Genomic DNA, 14,057 nt, shown 5'->3' with positions numbered 1-14,057 from the left:
TAAATTGTCCCCTATTTCTGCCAGTGCTGTGGCCAGTCCCAAAGTCAGCTCCTTTCCAAGGGTAAGCTGATCAAAGCAAAACATGGGGGGCTTGATCTCTTCCCTTTCTTTCCCATTATGATCTGGTTGTCTGAGAAAACAACGTTCTGTGGCTTTAAAGGTGTGATCAGAAAAGTTGTTAAGATGTCAAGTCACGTTACTTCAAGTCTTCTCTGTATAAATTACAGTGAGGTACGGTGATCTCATAAATAATGATAAATATAGCAACATTCTGCTGCTGATGGAAATCATTATCAGCCATTATCAACTTTAATTAATGTATTCACATTATTCAAATCCAGGTAGAAAATGTTCTTTGGCATCAAGTCTAGAGGAATATGGATTGTGATTTTGTGCAGCTTGAAAAGCAGCTGGCAACAGGGGAGCAGCTCTGGGGAAGTATTTTGTTTACTGTTAGGGTCCAGCATATTGATTGCCCCACAAATGTCCCCCACTTTCCATGCTTGTGTGCAAGGGCTGGTAGAAATCATGTTTTCCAGGGTTATTTCTTTCCTTGGAGCACTGCTCCTGCACCAGAAGAGCTTTTTGTTGTTTGTGGCATCTCAGTTGTCTCCATAGCAACCAGAGTAATGCTGGGGAATACACAATTGAAGATGCTGGAGATGAGTACTGGTAGCAAATGTTCTTTAGCATGAAAAATGAGTGAAAACAAACAGAAAATATGGGCTAAATAAACCTCTGCTAGTTCTAAATGGAATGCTTCTTGAAAATTTCCATTAGGGCCTAACAGCTCTTTAAATAAATAGCCACTATGTCCCCTTCCATCTGAGGGTTTCCATCTGTTGATTGTCTTTGTTTGCTTTTTCTCCCATTTTGTGAAATTCCCGAGGCCGAGTCCTGCTGCACACCCAGCCCCTGGGTACAGGCTCAGCATTCCTTCCCTCTGGAAAAGGAGCTGAAAAACAACATCAGATTGATGTACCCCACCTGCCACTGCAGGAGCTAACCCATAAACCCTGCATCCAGCCCTCCTGGAGTGTGGCCAGAGCTCTGTTTGCAGCTGTCCAGCAGAGACAGGAGGGTTTGTGAGAGCAGGAATTCCCTGTTTGTCCAGGGCTGTGCTCAGCCAAGGGCAGAGGGCTCTGCTCCGTGCCCACAGCAGAGCAGGTGGGAAAACCTCCTGAGGAGATGCTCCTGCATCCATCTCATCCCTCTGTGCCTGCCCCTGCCCTCTCAGCATGCCCAGACCATGGCATCTCTCCACAGGCAGTGCAGGATCTCTGGGATAACCCCTGTCCCTCAGACCTCACCCTCTAATAGCTAGACCAAAGAAGGTGCAGCCTGGGATGGTATTTTCTGTCAGAGTGGGCTCTCTGTGAGGTGTGCTGTGTTTTCCATGGGAAGGGCTCCCATCAGTGATTCCCTGGGCTAATGGCTTCGTTAGAACCTTAATGACCCAGAGTAAGGAGCTGCTACAGCTGGTGTGAGACAGCACTTTGTTTCTGCTGGCAGATAATACATCTCTAAATCTGCACTGTTCTTACATTTCCTATGAGAAAAAAGAAATGAAAAATCCATACAGTTCCCATTAACCAAGAGAGAGAGGCAAACACTGCTGTGCGTGGGGTGAGATAAAACCTTTTCACTCTGGGACACAAATGTGAGTTCAACTTAGGATAAAATTAAATACATTTCATGGTCTCACTGTACTCCCCACAGGGAGTCAATCCATCTCACAAAATTCTTGAGACACCCTTATCCCAGCCTCCAGCTTCTTCTGAGAGAGACCAAGGAGCAGAGTCCTAAATCCCTTTGCATTCTGCCTGAAGAGGATGGTCCCACCAGCTCCACATGGAGCCTGGTCCTACAGCCCTGCTTTTCTTGCAGTGAAGAACCTCAGCTCCTGGTTCTTCTCCTTTCCCAGCATGGTTTTGTCTGAGAAGTGGAGGAAATACAGCAACACACACAAAACATTTACATATATATGTAAGTTCATACACCTGAACCCAAGGTGAGGCTCCACAGGAGTTCAACACTACTGTAGGAGCAGGAAAAATGGTAATTTGCTTTTCCAAAAGTACATGTCTCACCAGTATTTTGGAGAGTATTAAACTTAGAACCTCATCAGCTCCTCCTAAATCTGCTGCAGGGCTAAGTTGTTCGACTGGATTCTGAAGAAAATAGGGATGCAGTTTTGGGGATGTTTCCCTTGCACTGTACAGGCAGCTGAGATTTTGGAGCATGGACCATAGATGAGATGGTTTCATTTGAATTCCACTCTCAACCAAAGCAAAAATAGTTTGTTTTGAGGGAGTTCTTTGTCCTACATTGTCTGTTTTCCTTTGCAGTTGTCAGAGATTAGCGGTACTGGAATAAGGACTATTGTTTGCAATTAACATAGCCTGAAAAAATTCCAGCTCACACGTGGTACCCTTCAGAGGATAAGACACCCCAGGTTTATGGCAGGTGATGGGTGGCCATGAAACCATCCTGTGGAGGGACTAAAGCACTCTAAATCCACACCCCAGCTTGTCTCACAACAATTTTTATGTACCTCTATCCTCAGTCTGCAGTTACATTTTTGGGCTGGTTCTGTCACTGATGAGTTACTGCCCAGAACTTACAGCCAGTTTATCTACATGCACAAGAAGTTTCTTTTTGGAATAATTCTGCTCAGGGAACTGATGTAACTCAGCAAAAGGAGTGTCTTGCGCATAGAAACAGGTCTGAGCTGAGGGTGGGGAGAAAAGAAGTAACATTGTGAGGGTGGATTTAATCAATACAGTTTTACTTCTGTGCATAAAGGCTTAAAACTGCATTCAGCATCTCCAACTGGACTCTGCAAACCAATGAATCCCTCTGAAAAAAAAACCCTTAATTCCTCTGCCTGTTCCCCATTTGAGGACCAGGAATAATTCTCATCTTGCAGAAGTTTAATGAGATGAATTTGTCAATATTTATGCCTACAAAGAAAATAAAATATGCTGGCATTATTTATAGCGTTTCAGTAAGCTCGTCAGAGCAGCATCATATATGATCAGGTCATGGGTTAACAAGGATTAATTATCTTGGCAGAATTATGCTTTGCAATTTTTCATTTCAGTCTGTTACTTTTGAGTATTTGATAATGTAGCCTACTAAATTCAGGGTCATTTTGCTCCTTGTATGAAATTCAGGACTTCCCTACATAAATGTTTTTTAAGCGGAAATGTAGCCAGAGCTGGGGAGAGCTGAAGTGCTGAAATTCCCTCTTGCAGCTAATAGCCAAGAAACTGCTACATTCCTACAATTTTGTAACTTCAGGAACTGCATTTCATCACATAAAGGTGGCTGGCAAGTTCCTCTTTCATTCCTGGTGGCAATGTGAAGTTAATTCCATATTACAGGAACCTGGGAGGTTGTCAGGGGGTTCTCTGCAGTGCCAATTCCTTTATAAAATTTCCCCTGCTGCAATGGAACTTGCCCCTGGTCACCCAAAGGCCTTTGACACTTGCAGAGATCCTGCACATCCCTTAGTTGACAAAAAAGCATAGAAATTAAATGCTGTTTGATTAAGGCTCTGATCTGGGAAAATTAAATTTTGCCTTCAATTATTGCAGTGGCTTCTGGCTGCTGCTCCATCCTCTTGTCATACACAGTCACCAGAAAGGGCCCAAGGTACCCTCCCAAAGCTCTCGCTGTACAGCTGGGACAATTTAGGATTATCTAAAATCCTTCTTGGTCTGCTCCCTCCTCTTTCAAGTTAATAAACAAGGCATTTAATTTTACTCCATATATCAATCTGCTTTTTCTGGAGCTCTGCTCTGCCCAGACCCTCTCCTGTCCCTGGCATGGAGCAGTTTCCCTCCTGCTCTCACCTGGCTGTAAGAGACTCTGCTAAGGCACATCTGATTAAGGCTGACAGGCTCAGGATGGGAAGGAGAACATCCCTGCTCATCACAGCAGCTCTCTCAGTGGCTCTCTGCCAGCCTGGCGTCTCAATCATTCCGTTTATCAGCAGTTTTCCCCTTTATCGCGAAGTCATTTGTTCCTGTTCCTCGCTTGCCTGGTTTTATCTCGTGTCTGGAGCCCTCTGAGCAGGCAGGACAGGGAGTTGTACTCTCCAAAGCAGAGCAGGCTCCTTTTGGAAAGCATCTGCAAAATCTGAGTGACCAGAGGCTGGGGTTCACACCTCACTGTGCTGTTTCCATGCTGGCTTTTTGGTTATAATGGAAGCCAAAACTCAGTTTGCCCAAATGCCCTGCAGCCGCTTCCTGTGGCAAGCCCATGATAGGTCAGTAGAGAGTCAATATTCTCCTGGGATCTCATTCCCCAGGTGGGAGTTCTGTGTCTCATTCCCTAGGTAGCCCAGAGAGCAGTGAGTGCTGATAGCCATCAGGAATCTCTGTTCTATTAAGACTGCTCTCTGAAAATACTTATTCATTTTGGTGCCCTTTCTTTTGTGAGAGTACACACTATTACCCACTTGTGACTTCTCTCAAATCCATTAATACAATGTTTAATAAAAAATCCTTATTTTCTATTTGTCTAGTACAACTGGATATAAACATCAGTATCAGTGGCTTGTAAAAAAAGCTGAGATGCCTCCTTCAGAAAAGTGCATCACTTTATCCTCCATTAATTCTAGACCTTGCTCAGTGAATTATTTGTACCATTGGAGTAATTGTAGCTGTGTAGCGTTTGATAAGTTATCACAAACTTTATTACTGTATTTTGCTCTGGACCTAAGTGTTTTTTCCATCAGATTGAGGCTGAATTGTAGTCCTTCTACACCAAGACATAGTACAAGTCAAATATTGAATCAACTGCATGTCTTTATTTCCTGTGTGTTACACCTTTAACATTATTAATATAGATACAAAATTAGCAAGATCAAATATTTCTCATGTTCAAATGCCTTTGTTTCTTGTCATGGGTCAGAATTTCCAGACAGAAAGAAATAAAAATCCTTCACTCACAGGCTAAGCTTTCAGTTGACTTTCCCACAGCACTGGAGATCTTTTTGATTGCACCTATTTTCATGTAGCCCTTTTCCAAGGCAGGGAAACAAAGCCTTTGCAGGCAGAGCTGGTTTTGACAAAAGCCCCCTTTGCTATTTCCAACTTCACTACCAAGCTGAATTTCTTTTCCAGAAGTTGTCAATCACATTCTCCCTCAGCAGATCAGCACAACATGACCCTGCCCACGGTGGGTGAAACAGCTCTTAAGAGAAATACAATAGGGAGCATCTCACATTAATCTCTCCTCTCTGTTATTTGACTGTTTTCCACTAACCTTTCCTTCTGCCAAATTTAATTAAATCAGCTGCTTTTGTGGCTCTAACCTGGCCCTTCTCTGTTTGGACATTCCCTTCAATTCATAAGGCACATATGATATGCAGCCAGCAGGGACTTAGCCAAGCTATTTTCTTAAAATAATTCTCAGCAATGAATAAGGAATGACACCAAATGAGTTTATTTTATCCAGACCATAAGGAGTCAACACAGTACAGATGCCCCAGACTTGTGTTGTGCTCCTGACTGCCAATAATTTTAAAATCCAGGATTTTAGTGTTGTTCATACCACGTGTATACATATAGGATTAGACAAAATGGTTTGAATATATTACATTGATTTTATTTTTTTTAGTTGCTGCACTGATAGATTTTTTAAAACACCTCATGTTCCTCAGAATAAAAAGGTCTGGCTACATCAGTGGTGTCGTGAGTGTGGAATTTCAAGCTTTCTGCAGAAATGAGACCAAATATAAGTAATGAGCAATATTATGAATATTTATTCACCTACACTGATCCTCCTGATGATCTTTTTCAAGCTTCCAGCCTGACAGAGCTTAAAGAAGAAGGCAGTTTTACCTGAATTGTGAAAGGTTTTTCTTCCTCTTTCTAATCAAGCGTGATATACCAGAAAACAAATCAGGCTGATAAAAACAGAAGCCAGACTTACAAGAAAAACAGCTGTAGCAGCTAAATGGCTTAAAGCAGAGAAAGTAGGAAAACAGCATGTGGGGCTAATGATGGGTGGTTTGCAGGTTTCAGAATACATTAAGGCATTTTCCCTGTTTATTAAATTGCTCTGGCAGCATTTGACAGCAAAGGTTTTGTGGATTATAAGAGTGCAATGGACATAACTAGGATATTTTTTTATCCTAAAGCCTGGCCTTTGGGTAATCACCAAGAAGTTACACGCTGCAGGAGGAATTTGCTTTCTGCAAGTCCAAAGAAGGTTGGTTTTTTACCTAAAAAATAAATGTTTCTGAGATTGTTGTTTACTTTCCCTTCTCTGCCTTGTGATTTTGAGTTTTTTCTGTCTCAGCACTCACTGCTTTTGTCAGTAAGTGGCAGAAACCACCTGGAAGGAGCATCAATTTACTGCTGGCATATTTACCAAGGGGCACCTCTGTGCAGCACCAGGTGCTGTGTGACCACCCAGACTTTGAACTATTGCTCCTCTCTCCCTGCTCAGGAAAAGCCAAATGTAATTTTCATGGTTTTACAGAAATTGCCTCAGCCAAAAGTTAGAAGGCATATTATTCCTGAGGTCTCCTTTTGAGTGCTCTTTGTGAGATGCCCTGGAATCTGTGGGGCATAAAGGCTGGAAAGTGTTGGTGGGAGTTGGCTTGGGGCTGGTTCCTGTTCCTGGGGGTGCAGATGGACACACAGCTCTGTCCTGCAGCCTCCCTCATCCCAGTGGCCCAACAAATGGATTTCTCTTCTCGTGGTATCACTGTTAGATAAAAAAAGAGTTTTAATTTCATTTCGAAGCGTTATTTTCAATTTCTTTGATGCACGGAAAAATTAAATGACCTGCTAAAGGTCACTTGGGGAGGGTTTGGGAAAATGCTAAAGAAATCCAGATCTTCCAAGCTGCAGCCTGCAGCCTTAATCACAACCTTCCTCTGTTTTGGCACAGTGGCTGCAGTCAGAATTGAAATACATTATCCAAGATATTAATCACATCTCTTTTTTTTAGTGAAATTTATCAGTAGCTCATGCCAGCTCACTGCCATCCCTTTGTATGACAGTCAGAAGCAGGTAATTCAGTTTTCTTATTTCTCCCCTGCCTCCTTGTGGACTTACATCTGATCTGGAGTTTGGATCACTAAAAAGAGAGATGCCCATTCCTAGTGGTGCTGTGATTCCAGTGTTGGTGTAAATGGAATAACCATGAGAAGCTCATTAACTGATGTTTAGTCAGTTTAGTCATTTAGTCTTTCTAAACAGAAAAGTTGATGCTTTTCTGTTTTTTTTTTTTTTATCTCTGATCCAAGGACAGTGATACTGGAACAATGGGGTTTCTGACAATAATTTTGATAATAATTCTGATAATAGTTCTGAAGTCACCTCATAGCCTCTGAGTCACTTCAATCATGTTTTGAGAAATGTCTGTGCTCAAATATCAGATAAGAAATGTTGTGGTCCCTGTTGCCCACCCTGTGCAAGTGGAAATGTAGAACTACAGAACAAGTGTGGGGGTTAATGACAAGCCCTGCTGTGCTGTTAACCTTGGACACAGCACAGCTCTGAATGTGCTGCTGCCACCAGTGCTGGCCAGCTGGGCTCAGAGCCTGGCAAACCCTCTGCAAGGTGTGTTTGTGTCACTGCACTGTTCTGGTGGATATATTCTCCTGCATGCCCCTTTCTTTGGGCAGAAATTGAAATCCCACATTTTTTACTGAAGCTTGGGTGTTGTTTCAAAAACCTTGATAGCCCAGGCTTGGTGTCCAATCCCTTTGGGGTAAAACTCCAAAAACAAAGAAAGAAGTATCTATGTCAGATGAATGTGGTGGCAGCATATTGCACTTAAAGCACCTCCGTTCCACTTTAATGCAGCCCTTCCTATGCACAGTATTGCTGGCACCAGGCATTGTTAAGAGAATCATTTAAATGATCCATCAGGATCCCCAGTCTGTCTTACCATTTCCAGTTATTTGTCTGCTGTGGGTTGGGTTTGTTTCTTTTTTTTTTTTTCCTTATTTTCTCTCCTGGTTTAGTCTCAGGGCTGTTTAATGCTTGGAGTTTCTATTTGTGAGCTTCCCTGTGCATCCCTGACAACTGGCAGATCCCTCCTGGAGCTGAGCTGAGCTCCTGGAGCAGCTCAGCGGCATCCTGGCGCTCACCATGAGATGAGGTGCTTGAGCAATTCTGTTTGGGTCACAGACCTTCCTTGTGTCTGGGAGGCTCCAGGGAGGGGCGGCCAGGATGCTGGAAGGCTTTTTGGGAGCCTGCTGGGGTCTGCTCTGCAGCCAGTGCAGGAACAGTTTCCACTTCAGCACTTTTCCTGCCTGGATGGCACAAGGAAAGGCAGCAGCCACTGAACTGTTTGGTCTCATGCTACTAAAAGGCCAAACACAGTAGACTCCTGAAAGGCTTTCTGGCATTCTTTGATGTTGTAACCTCTGCGTGATAAAAAAGATCATATTCACTTTCTTCCAGTTAACTTTTAAAGAACTTCCTCCTGCTTTCATGGGAAAGCTCAGCTTGCCAGTGCTGGGTGTTGTACCCACCACCAGAGGCTGTTTTGCTTTCAGAAGCTGCCACACAAAAGAGGAAAGAGCTGCTAAAAGCTGGAGCAGGTCCCATTTACACTTAAGTGGGAGATTCAACACCCACCCTGGGAGAAGCTGGAACAGTTAATGGTGTGTCTGGTGGTTCCAAACGGGTTAAAAGGTGTAAATTGTAACACATTAATTTGCTATCATAAAGTGCAGTAGCTTAAGAGAGAATAAGATAAGTTGTATAATGTGTGAGAACCCCCAGGTTATGGGTCTTAGAGAGAGAGGAAAATGTTAAGTAGTTTAATTGCTGGGTGTTAATGAGGCTGCCAGGAGAAAGCCATTAAAGGTGGATATCAATGTAGCTCCAGTGCAAAGTGAAAATCATGAGCTGGGCTGTGGACCTTCATTTGTACCAGACAAAATGGTTTTTGAAGGGGAGTGGAACAGCTCCTCCAGACTGGAGGTGGGGATGAAACTGCTGTGGGTGCTGGGACTGAGGCTGTTCTTGGCACAGAGGAGTTCACTGGTGTTTGGGCAGAGGGTCACAGGAACACACAGGGTGTGACAGGCCAGGTGTCACATCACCACCTCTGCTAGGAGGAAAGGCAGCCTGGTGAGCACAGGGCTGCTCCCAGCAGAGCAAACTCTGCCTTGCTGGGCAGATTCAGACCAGCACCAGCCCTGATGGGGCTCTGCCACCACAGGCAGCTCATAAAATCAAACACCAGGGGCTTGTGGAAGGGAACACCTTGCCATGCTGGCTGAAAAGCCAATGTAGCCCCAGCCAAATGGAGAAAACAGCCCTGGCTGTTTGCTTCCCTGTCTGGCTGTGCAGCACTGAGCAAGTGCCCCAGCTGGTTTTAAAAATAGCATTTCCTGCCTTGTTCTATGCCTGTCTTAGCAGAAACATGGGCACCTCAGGTAGGAGCTGGTCCTGTGCAGCGAGGCAGTGATGGAACCTGTGCACTGGGATCTCCAGGCCCAGGGCTTGGTGTCTGCTGAGGACTCTGCAGCCACAGCGTGATGCTGTGCTGGATGTGAGAAATGTAAAGTCAAGGTTTATCAAAGACTCTGCTCAACTGTGGCACAGAGTTGACCCTAACCCTAACCCTGCACCACCATGGCTGGGGGAGCTGCAGGCGTGCTGGATTTCCCTGGGTGTCCTGTGAAAGCTGCCTTCTTCCCAGAGCTTCCAGAAGAGAGTTTTCTGCTGGAAATCTGTTCTTATTTAACCAAGGCTAAGTAGGGAGTATTAAAGAATAGATGCTTTAAAAGCTTTTCCTGTGAGCTTTGTATAAATGGTGGCTATTTAGGTCTTTTTGGAAAAAGTACTTTTGCTTGAGTTAAGTGAATGTTTGGGGGTAGTTTGTTTATTTGTTTTTAGATTGCCTTTCCTGGTTCTGGTGCAGTATTTATTAATGATGTGTTTGCCATCTCTGATACCCAAAAACATGAACATCAAGTCTTCAGTAGCATGCAAGAAAATTATTTAGAAAACAAATCACAAGAACATCTCATATTCATCTCATTGGTGTTGCAAAATTAAGGGGAGATGAAAAAACATAGATATAAAGGAGATGTGAGGATAACCACAGGAAGAAATAGAATTTAGATTTCCTTTCTCCTTCACCAATGGATTCCTGCTAATACATCCTACATCCTGGTAACCTTATTTGCTTTACCAGGCGTGATGCTAAAATTAGCTAGTCATACATTTCTCAGGAAGTAGTAATTAATTGGACAATATTTGTACAGGGCTTTGAAAATGTAGTTCCTAATTTTGCAAACCCTTTGTCCATAATGCAGATTAATTTAATCACATAATTACTGCATTTCTGGACTTTGGTATACACAGTTCCCCAGCTCATGTGTGATGTATAATAATTGCCTGTGTAAACTGGCAAGAGCCACATTTCTCAAACACCGTGCGTGCACATTTGAAAATTGGGATCACAGGTAGCACTCCATTACTAGGGCTTCATTTTAAAATACTTTGTTGTTTTCTAGTCTGTCTCTGAATACGATTTACTCCTGTTTATACCCTGTCTCAGCAAGGCTCTGCTCAGCCCAGCCAGGGATTTGAGCCATTTCCATGCCAGCCTCTGTCTCGATGGGGAGAGCCACTTGCAGTGCTGTAATTTTGTCTGGGGCACCTGGTCCTTTGTGTGTGCCAATGGAATGGGCTGGTTCAGTGATAACCATCAGTGTTAAGCCTTTTCACATGAACAGTCTGTGCTATTTGGACTGAAAGGGTTTTTTTTTTCTTTTTCTTTTATACAAAGTTGTTTGTACACAGAGAATGCTAAGAGATCTGCCTTCTGCTTTAGCTCAATTTGTCATAGTTTCTACCTAAACCAAGAGGATTTAGCCCTAATTTAATATATTCTTTTGAACGTTTTTCCTCCCCAGACCCTGTATTAGATTGCTCCAGCATCTCACTCCTTTATTGGTAAAGGACCTACTAATTTCCAACCTAAATTTATTCATGGCCAGTTTATACCCATTTGTTCTTGTGTCAACATTGTCCTTTAGTTTAAATTGCTTCTTTGCCTCCCCAGTGTTTATCCTCCTGGTGTTATTTATAGACAGCAATCATATCTGCTATCAGCCTTCATTTTGCTAGACTAAACAAGCCAGGCTCTTCTGCTGTGATGGGCTCTTCAGTGCCAGCACCTGGTTGGATCCAGGGGCTCAGCAGCGAGCACGAGGGCCTGGCTGGTGCCCAGCATCCCCAGGAGCCCTGCTTGGCACAGGGGGCAGGATTGCCAGCTGTGCCCTGCTCAGAGCTGCACACGGGGTGTTTGCCCCTTGCTGGGCAGCAGGTGGGACATGGGGACAGCCATCCCGCCTCGTGTCCGATACAACAGCTTCCAGGAAAGTTTTGTTTTATGGGTGCCTTGCTGCATTTTCCTGTATTTTGTGTTACTAAATCGCATTTTTCTATTATGCAGTTGCCCTTCTTCCAAGCTGCCATTTCTCCTGTACAAGGCACCTTTTTAACCAAGCCCCTGACTAATTTCCCATTAGCCAGCTTAACAAATTCCTTCAACTAATTCCCATCTTCTGGAATTCAGCTGATGTGTTTCTTTGGGGCACTGTGTCAGATGACTGACAGAAGAGCAGACAGATTAGATCTGCCACATTCCCTTTAATTATTCCTTCCTTCATCATTTTTTCCTTTAAAATTCCTTCTTAGTTTTTAGGTCAGACTAAAAGCTCTGCACTTATCAAGATGAGGTTTTTTTTTCCTTGGCTGGAATAGAAACAGCACATTTGCTTTGCTGTAGCATGAAGATCTGTTAGATTTATTAGAAACACTTGCCACAGGAGCTCCCACAGGCTTCAGTGGGGCTGGGTTTTTAGTCTGGACCCCCTTGGGCCACAGGCTCATTTCCTGAGCTCCCCAGCATCACCATCAGAGCAAACATACAGTAAATGTTAGAACCATTTTGCTTTACCTCTATGCTGTAATTTCTGCCCTGTGCTATTTAAAATGTCATTTTTGCAAAGAAAGAGAATAGGAGAATTATTCTGTATGATCAAAATGCCATCAAGAAAATGTCTTTCATGCTTGGGGGCATGAGACTGCCTTTTTTTCCTAATAGTCGTAACAATAATAATACTATTAGGACAACAAACTGAGATGCCCCTGGAGATGATGTGACAAATTGGAAGGACATGCTGAAATTGAAATTGATTGAATAGTTCAATAAAATCAGCTTAATGCACAAAAGCAAAAAGATCAGCTAGAGAAAAACAAAAAATCAGTAATTTGTTATCTGCTGGGACCAATCTCACCGGAGATTAAATTAGTTATAAACTAAAACTGGGCACTTGAAAGGAGCACCCCTATATGCCCACAGTGCTGGAGCCTTTGGGCTGGAGCTGGATGTGGATGGAAACCTGAAGGTTTGGCAGATCAGATCTCAGACTGCTTCCATTTGGTGGACTTGGCAATGTTGGCTTTATGGCTGGACTTCATCTTAAAGGTGTTTTCTAACCTCGATATTTCTCTGATTTCCTGTGTCTGAGTTCTGTACAACTCCCCACACCATTCTTCATGGCAAAAACCACTTTTGCTCTAAACACAATTTTGTGTTCAGCAGATGGAAATCAGTGCAGCTTTGGGGGTGTCTCTGGGGTTCCCCCAGCAGCTCATTTCTGATGTGTACCCAGTGCTATCCTGAGATCCAGCAGCTCCCCAACGTGTGCATTCCCATCATGGTCCTGCCTGATCACTCCATCCTTTGGGATCTGCTGTAATTCCCACATTTTCTCACCTGGCTTGGACTGCCTGCTCTTGCTGCACAAATGCTGTGTTCCTTTGCCATCCCTCCCTTCTTTCCCTCCTTCCACACCAGCTCCTTGTGGCTGCTACATTTGCACACTCTAATAAATTCTGGCCATTTTCCTTCTCTTTTTTTTTTTTTTGTGTTGTATGATCTGATCAACATCTTTCTTTTAAACTTCTCTAATTTAGTGCTCTGAATTTGTGTGTGGGTTTTTTTATTAACATTACAGAGCTCAGTGAAGAGTGCTTTGTTAAAGAAAGTAATTTTGTTGTAAATCTGTGGGTACACGCACACAGATGTGTTTTTCTCATTTATGTGAAATTTCATTGCTTCTACTTTTATAAGTATCCTCCCCACTTCTATGATTTAAACCTTCTGTTATTTAAACCAGAGCATTTGGCCTGCTAGGAAATACTTCCATCAGCTTCCCAGGTAGTCTATAAGGAAGAATAAGGAAGGAAAAGCTAGATATGAAATAGAAATTACATTCACTAATAAGGACATTTCAGCCTTGTGCAGTGCTTTACAAATGGAGTAATGAACAGAGCCTTCTTGCATGAGCCCAAAACAAGGGCTAACAATAGTTTCTCCCTCATGTTTTATTATACAAGATAGGAAGAGATAATGAAAGTGCATTTCCATAATATATTCCAGTTGCAAGGTGCTGATGGATCCCTAAGTGTGATGTCTTGTCAATTTAGCAGGTCAATTAAAAGCCCTGGAATCAAGATAAAGCTAAAATGCAGATCTCTTATTCTGGCAACTCAGAAGATTTAAAGAACTGAGACAGTTACAGCACTTCAAGGATGTTTATATGGGAATAAAGGGACCTAATTGACCTAATTCTTGCCCTTTGAAACTTCAGAGGACATTTTATACACACTTGTAGCACTGGCACCTTGAAGGAGCAGCCCTGGTGTCTGAGCTGTGCTCTGAGGGCAGTTGGTCTTTCCTTGCACCAAAGTCCTTCCACCTGACTTCCCAAAAAAGCTTTTCCTGCATAAAATTCTGCCTCCCCTTGGTTCACAGCCCTTCGGGGCTCTCTGATGTGCCACCTGCAGCCTTCAAGAGCAGGGCTGAGTTGAGCTTTTGCCTGGATCCTTCTCTAGTGTTTGTGCCTCCCTTTGCCTGATTTCCAGGAGTGGAGCTTTGCTTTCCCATCTGCCTCTAAAGTGCTCTGTGAGCATGACAGTAATCAGTAGTAAATTCTGCAGGTCTAAATGAAAATTTATTGTTGAGGCCAGTTTAAAGATCAGGAGAGTTCTCTGGAT

The 14,057-nt window shown here is 43.3% G+C and overlaps 1 protein-coding gene across 1 annotated transcript in view; it reads left to right on the top strand.

Annotated features, from left to right (window-relative positions):
* CDH4 (cadherin 4) overlaps positions 1 to 14,057 on the top strand; it is a 419,518-nt gene that overhangs the window by 357,802 nt on the left and 47,659 nt on the right. The gene's annotated exons all lie outside the window — the stretch shown is intronic.

This window comes from Zonotrichia albicollis, chromosome 17, assembly GCF_047830755.1.
Source record: "Zonotrichia albicollis isolate bZonAlb1 chromosome 17, bZonAlb1.hap1, whole genome shotgun sequence".
Lineage (NCBI taxonomy): Eukaryota > Metazoa > Chordata > Aves > Passeriformes > Passerellidae > Zonotrichia > Zonotrichia albicollis.
This window is presented reverse-complemented; position numbering and strand designations above follow the sequence as displayed.